General features: G+C 58.2%; 1 pseudogene; it reads left to right on the top strand.

Annotated features, from left to right (window-relative positions):
- The first annotated feature begins 228 nt into the window (after nucleotides 1–228).
- LOC123626293 lies at nucleotides 229–319 on the top strand (annotated as a pseudogene).
- Nucleotides 320–6,693: the final 6,374 nt, after the last annotated feature.

The raw sequence follows: 6,693 nt of genomic DNA, 5'->3' as shown, positions 1-6,693 counted from the left end.
AAAGAAAGATTAGAAAACCTACACCCGTTTCACAAACCTCAGAAACCCCTCCCCCTTTTTGGTATTTAAAACTGGTACTTTTTGCCCAGACACAGGGAAAGATTTCAGAAACGCGCGTGATACCGAGACAACGGAAGCGCTTCGTGTAGGAAACGATTTGCGAGGAGGGATTACGTGGCTTTAAGCAACAACAACAAAACATTAACTTCTTAAAGAATCAAATCCCACATCCCTTTGTGGTTCAAAAGCGTGATGATCGGGTGTCACGGGCCGTGTGAGCTGTGCCCCCCTCGCACCTTGTTACTTGCCTGGTGGGAGGAAAAAATAAAATTCGCAATCCCAAGTCCTTTCCCACGACACGCAGCGTCCTGCATCCTGCTCACCCCCCACCAGAGCCACAGCCAACCACACATCTGTCTCCTCCACTGCCCAGTCTGGAACCTCGGTCCTTGTCGAGTGCTGTCCCCTGTACATGCACCGCCCACTGTCACCTCCTCAGTGCAGCCTTTCCCGACGCCTTGGTTTCTGCGCCACTACTTGCTCCTTTCCTATGATTAGTTCTTATCCACGCAGGGCCCCTATTATTCTATTTTTAAAAAAACATTTTCAGATGTGGGGTCTCCGTCTGTCACCCAGGCTGGTCTCAAACGCTTGGCCTGGCCTCAAGTGACCCTCCCGCCTCAGCCTCCCGAGTAGCTGCAGGGACTACAGGTGGGCGCGGCCACGCCTGGAGGGCCCCTACTTTAATTGTTAAATATTCGATGACCTGCGTGCGACACAGCCATGACTTCTGAAGGTCGGAAGAGGAGCTGCCACGTTTGCTCCTTTGTGCTTATCTAGTTTTTTTTGCATTTGTTGCTTGATAATAAGAAAAATAAACACAGTGTTTGCAATAGGAAGAAGGAAGGCACCGCAATACACAGAAAGGCGAAAGCCACCCCAAGGACGGCAAGGCCCGGCCTGGCCACCCGGGCGAGGACTCACTCTGCCCACCTGTGCCCGGCACAGGTGATGCTGAGACCCAGCTGACTTGAGGACAGCAGAGCCACGGCCTGGGTGGCAGCGCTATGGAAAGACGGCCACTGGGCCACCCGTCTGGTGGTCGCCCTGCCCAGAAACCTCCCGAGGCCGGGCTCGCCCTGGGGAGGGCGCAGGGTGGCCCTGGGTCCTGAGGGCTCACCCCGGGGAGGAAGGCATCTCCCCTCCCTGCCCGGCGGGTGCATGGCAGAGGGGTGGTCATGCGAGGGTCCCGGCTAGCTCCTCTCCCCCCTCTCTCCCCCTCCCCTGACAGCCACCTCCCCCCGCACCCTCCCGGCACCTCGTCCTGTCTCTCTGTCCTCACGCTTCCCTTCATCGTCCTGGGGTGAGCCTTGACCCTAACCCCGATCCCTCCTCCCTGCTGGTCTCCCAAGTATGGCATGGGAAGAAATTGCCAGAACAGTCAGTTCTATTTATATTTATGTTTAAATCCCGTCCTTCCACGGCCAGCCGTGTGCATGGCGGGCACACAAGCACAACACACACGAGACGCTGTCACCAGTGAGAAAGCAGACAGGAGATTCCTGTGTGTGACACAGCTGCTCGGGCACTTTGCATCTACAGCCCGATGAATCGCCACGCTCCGAGTGAAGGGGGAGGAAACCAATGTCAATCCCTTCATGGAAGCCCCCAGGGATGTGGTCGATTGTCAGTTTCCCTGGCCCACTGGCCACACCTGCCAGGTGACTCGCTGTCCTGACAGTCCCCTCCGGCCTCCCGCTGTTCCTCTCAGCCCTGCCCACTTCCTTCTCCAGCTCTTACCTCCCGGCCCTGTCACACACCCTTCCTCCAACCTGTCCCCTAGTCCTGAGGCCTCTTCTGTCACAAACTACTGGCCCACCCGTGAGTGCCGTGGTCGCCTCATTGAGCTGATGTCTGCAAAGCACTCGGACCATTGCTGGTTGCAGTCGGTGACACGCAAGTGCTTGCTAAGTAAGTTTAAAGAAAACCCAACTTCCCAGTTCGGACCTCTTCTTAGCACCTGCAACGCTGTGGCTCTGGGCTGGATTGTTCCAGAACCTGCTTGCTCATGGTTCTCCCCACAGCAGCCTGGACGGACCCATCTGCTGCCACAGGGCCTTTGTGCCGGCTCCTCCCTCCCCCTGGCCCCTCCTTCACTTCCTCACCCTGAGACCAGCTTCTGGGGGAAGCCTTTCTCTGGTCACCGCGTCCCTGATTCCCACTGCAACTCGGTCCCCATGGTGCTGTCTCCCTGCGCCCACTCACTGGGCACCACCCCTGCTGTGCGTTTTCCTGCTGCCTTTCCTGCTGCCCTGCTGGGACAGAGCTCACAGGATGGCACGGGGCACGCAGCCAGGTGTGGGGTGAACGGAGGGACATCCTGTCTCCACCGCAGAGACGGGGGGTCGTGGCCACAGGCACACGCCACTGTCAGCAGGGCCTGGGATTCAACGCACAGGGGGCTGTGGCCCCACAGCCAACCCCGGCCCACTTACCAGGACACCCCACCCAGACCCCCGCTTCCCCGGCTCCCCCTGCAGGGACACACTTGGACCCCTGTGCCTGACACTCGCAGGCGTGAGGGGGCCACGGCCTTTCCCCGCTGGCCTGGGCCCCTCCCTCCACCTGTAACTTCACCCCCAACAGTGCCCTGCCTCTCCCAGGGGACAGGAGGGGCCGGGGCCACCTCCCTCGGGATGCTCTGTGAGTGCTGGGGCCCGCGAACCCCACAGCAGCCGTGCTCCGCGGGGACACGTGGGGGTGAGACCGCAGGGCTTCTGCAGAGCCCACTGGCATGAGCCGGAGGGACGGGCTTCCCGGAGGCCCGCACACCCACGCCCAGGCCCGCTGTGCTGCAATCTCAGCGTGGCACTTCTGCGGACCCGGGCCCCTGGCTCCTGGGGTCTCCCACCGCCTGGGGTGGCAGCGACCACTTCCCCATCACCCTCACTGTGGCCACTGCAGGCTCCTGGCAGCCACACGTGACGAATCACTCACGTGCCTTTGCTGTGGCCTGTGACGCGAGATGAGAAGCGGTACACAGTGAGACGTCTGCCGAGCGGCACCTGGGGACAACGCTTCCCTCGCTAAAGGGCCAGCGCCCGCAGTGTCTGTGCCCGCGGAGGCGAGGCCTACGGGCCGCCCCGGGACGGAGAGGCGCCGCCCCAGCCCGAGCCTGCCCGGCCACCGCTCGGGTGCTCATCCCACCGGGACAGAGGCTGCCTGGGGCTCCTGCAGGCACCGACGGCTGCACATGGCACATCGCTCCCTGCACCCTCTTGTGGGCCGTGTCCCCCAAATTCCTGTGTGGAGCCCTAACTCCAGCACCTCAGAATGTGACTCTGTTTGGATGTAGCGTCTTTAAAGGGGGAAGTAAGGTAAAATGAGCCCATGAGGGTGGGCCCTGATCCACTGGGACTTGGTGTCCCTATAAGAGGAGACGAGGACACAGATGGGCACAGAGGGACCACAGTGAGGACACAGGGAGGAGATGGCCGTCGGTGAGCCCAGGAGGGAGGCCTCAGATGTCAGCCCTGCCCACCCCCTGATCTGGGAAGTCGGGACCCCAGAGCTGTGAGACCACGAACGTCTATTGTTTCGGCCGCCCAGTCTGTGGCACTTTGTCTCGGCAGCCCCAGCAGACTCCCTGGCCCATCCCTGTCACAGCCGGCTGGGTCCCTCCCCACTGCCGGCAAATGCAGCCTCCTCCCCCTTGGGCTCAAGCCGAGCTCTTTGATGTGGCTGGTGCCTGGCCCCAGCCCCCCTCTCCGACCACGACCACCCATGGCCCAGGTGCTGGTGTCACCAACAGGCCAGACTGTTCCCTGCCCATCCCCGCCCCGAGCGCCACCAGTGCCTCGGGGACAGGGAGGAGGAACCGCTGAGTCCCCTTCCCAGGCAGCACTGACACCAGCCGTGGGTGGAAGGAGGGGCAGAGGCTGCCAAGTCTGGAACCCAGCCTGGCTGTGGGAAGGCTCAGTGTCATCTGCTGCTATTTGTCACCACCGTTGTGACCGTTATCTGCTGTCTCTCCCGCAGCTCTCTAGGGTCCCGGAGGTCAGAACCACGGCTCGCCCTGGTTTTTCTCCACCAAGCCCAGGGCTCGGCACACAGCATCCACTCGAATGTCCAGGCTCCTTCCAGAGGACCGGGACGCCTGGACTGACAGGAGCAAACGATGCTGTCCCCTGAATGCTGGCCCCAGCCTCATCCTGGGGACACCCGCAGGAGGAGATTGGCTGTTACTTGTGGCCAGAAAGCAGCTAAACATGAAATAGGCTCATCCCCAACTTGCTGGGGGCAGGCGTTTTCCTAGATCCAATGGTCAGCAACATCATGAGGTGCCACCAGGCAGCCAGGCACAGGGGACACGCAAGCTCCCCTCCGAGGCCGCCCACCCGGCCGGGACTCAGGGCAGGGGCTCTGTATGCAGCACGGCCACTGGCACTGGCAATGCTTCTGGCATCTCGCCTCACACCTCCTACGGGGCTGCTGGGTGTGTCCCCGGGTGGGTGAGCCTCCTGGTGCCAAGACCTCCCCTCCCCACCTGTTGGTCTCAGCTGCAAAAGTGGAGCAGCAGCCTGGCCCTGCGGGGACGGGACCTCGGCTGCCCACGCCCTGGGCCAGCTGTCTGGTCTCCCAGGAGCCTGCGGCCCTGCCTGCCGCCTTCCCCAGCCCTGTCCCCACCAGCCCCTCCCCTCGGTGACATTCCCCATCAGCACAGGAGCTGGGGAAAGGCCAGGGGTGGCCTGTGCTGGGTGGGGCCCAGGCCTGAAGGCCGCAGGGCCACACGCTTAGGGCTAACACATGTCCACACGCTTATTCAGATCCTAGAAAGGTGACCAGTGCAGATGCTGGACACTATCTAATAGCCCCGCAGAGCTGGGGGCAGCAGTCACCAGCAGTGACGTTTTGCAGCACAACACCTAAGATCTTTGAATTACTCGGCCTGGCTTGCTGTGGGAAAGGCTTCCTTCCACACTCGCTGCGCCACGTAGCAAACGTCCTCTGGGAAGGTCCTGCCGGAAAACTTCCTCGGAATGTTTAGTCCCGGGGATACTTCCTCACACACCAAGAAGGAAAACACCCTCCAATCTCACTCCCCCAACCTTGGCTTTTTTTGCCTCCTCCTCCCTTATGGGAGCTGGGGAGGGGACACCAGGGCACGCAGAGGAGAGAAGATGCTCATGGTAACTCGGGGCCCCACAGGAAGCGCAGCGGCTTTTACTACTCCTGCTCCTTCTCTGCGTCACTCTCCGCCACTCTCCGCCACACAGAAGTCCTTTCCTGCAATCCACCTCCAACGGCTTTTGGAAAAGGGCAGTATTTTGTCTTAGGGTCTCGCTCTGCCGCCCAGGTTGGAGCGCACTGGCTATTCATAGGTGCGATCACTGCACCCCGCAGCCTCACCTGCTGGCCTCAGGCTCCGGAGTAGCTGGGACCACAGGCGTGCCACCACCCCCAGCCAGGAAGAGGCATGTTCTGAACAGCTATGATTGCACCACTGTACTCCAGCCGGGTGACAGAGCGAGACCCTGTCTCTTGGGGGAAAAAAAGAAATAAGACACATTACTCGGAAACAATACCACCTACAACTCCACACATGGTGCTCATCTGTAACCATGGAAGTACTCCCTAGCCCATTCCGGCCCGCAGTCTTCCCCTCACCTTTCTTCCTTACGTAGAGTGTTCAAGACCCCAATGCTAAAAAGCGCTGGTCTGGTAAACGAAGACTCGGCCCCTCTCTCTCCCATCACGCAAGGACAAGTGTGATGAGCAGCACACATCTTAGGTGCCATTTGTTTGGTTCTGAGCAACTTTGTAGAGTCTCATTCTTAAATATGAACAAATTGCCAACACCACCCAAAGTTTAAGAAAAGACTTTAAAATTATAGAAAAAGATAAAAGCAAACTGAAAAGAAGGATCTAAAAGAGAACTACTGTGGATGTCGTGCAAGGAACAGAAGAAAATGTCAAAAAGTTACTATTTCCTTAAAGAGATTACATCTGTGAAAATAAAAGAATAAAATGCAATAATCAGGAACAAACAGAAGAAGGGGCTCTTGGGAATTAGAAATAATAGCTGATCTGTTTTCAAAATCAGTAAGAGTTGACTTAAGGGAACAAGTCTCTGGGATGAAATCTACCCACTAGGTGCCCGGCCCAATCAATGGACAAACCATGGAAAGTAAGGATAGGACCCTAAAAGCTTCCAGGGAGGAAGTCAGGGGGCATAAAAAGGAATTGGACTCCTCACCACATTGGAAAGTAGAAGCCAAGGGAGCAACACCTTCAAGACTCGGTGGGAAAAGGATATCCAACCCACAATTCTATACCCAGCCAAACTATCGATTCCATGTACTTTACAAGTGTTTTCAACATTCAAAGTCTCAAAAACCCTACTTCCCACGTGCTTTCTCAGGATGGCACCAGAGGAACTGTACGACCAAAACAAACATGTAACCTAAGAAAGAGAACATGTGGGATCCAGAAGACAGGGCTTCTAACGCAGGACAAAAGCAGGAAGGACGCCAGCCCACGTCTGTGCAGGATGCCTGCTGACCCCAGGAAGGATGTCCCCTGGGAAGAAAATAACAGAACAGATAGTGTCTTACTGTGTGGAAAACTGTACTGGAGGCATTTCACAGAGTAAAAGGGAGGAAGAAGATAGGGACTCAATTCAGACCTATCAGA

Source organism: Lemur catta, chromosome 21, assembly GCF_020740605.2.
Source record: "Lemur catta isolate mLemCat1 chromosome 21, mLemCat1.pri, whole genome shotgun sequence".
NCBI lineage: Eukaryota > Metazoa > Chordata > Mammalia > Primates > Lemuridae > Lemur > Lemur catta.
This window is presented reverse-complemented; position numbering and strand designations above follow the sequence as displayed.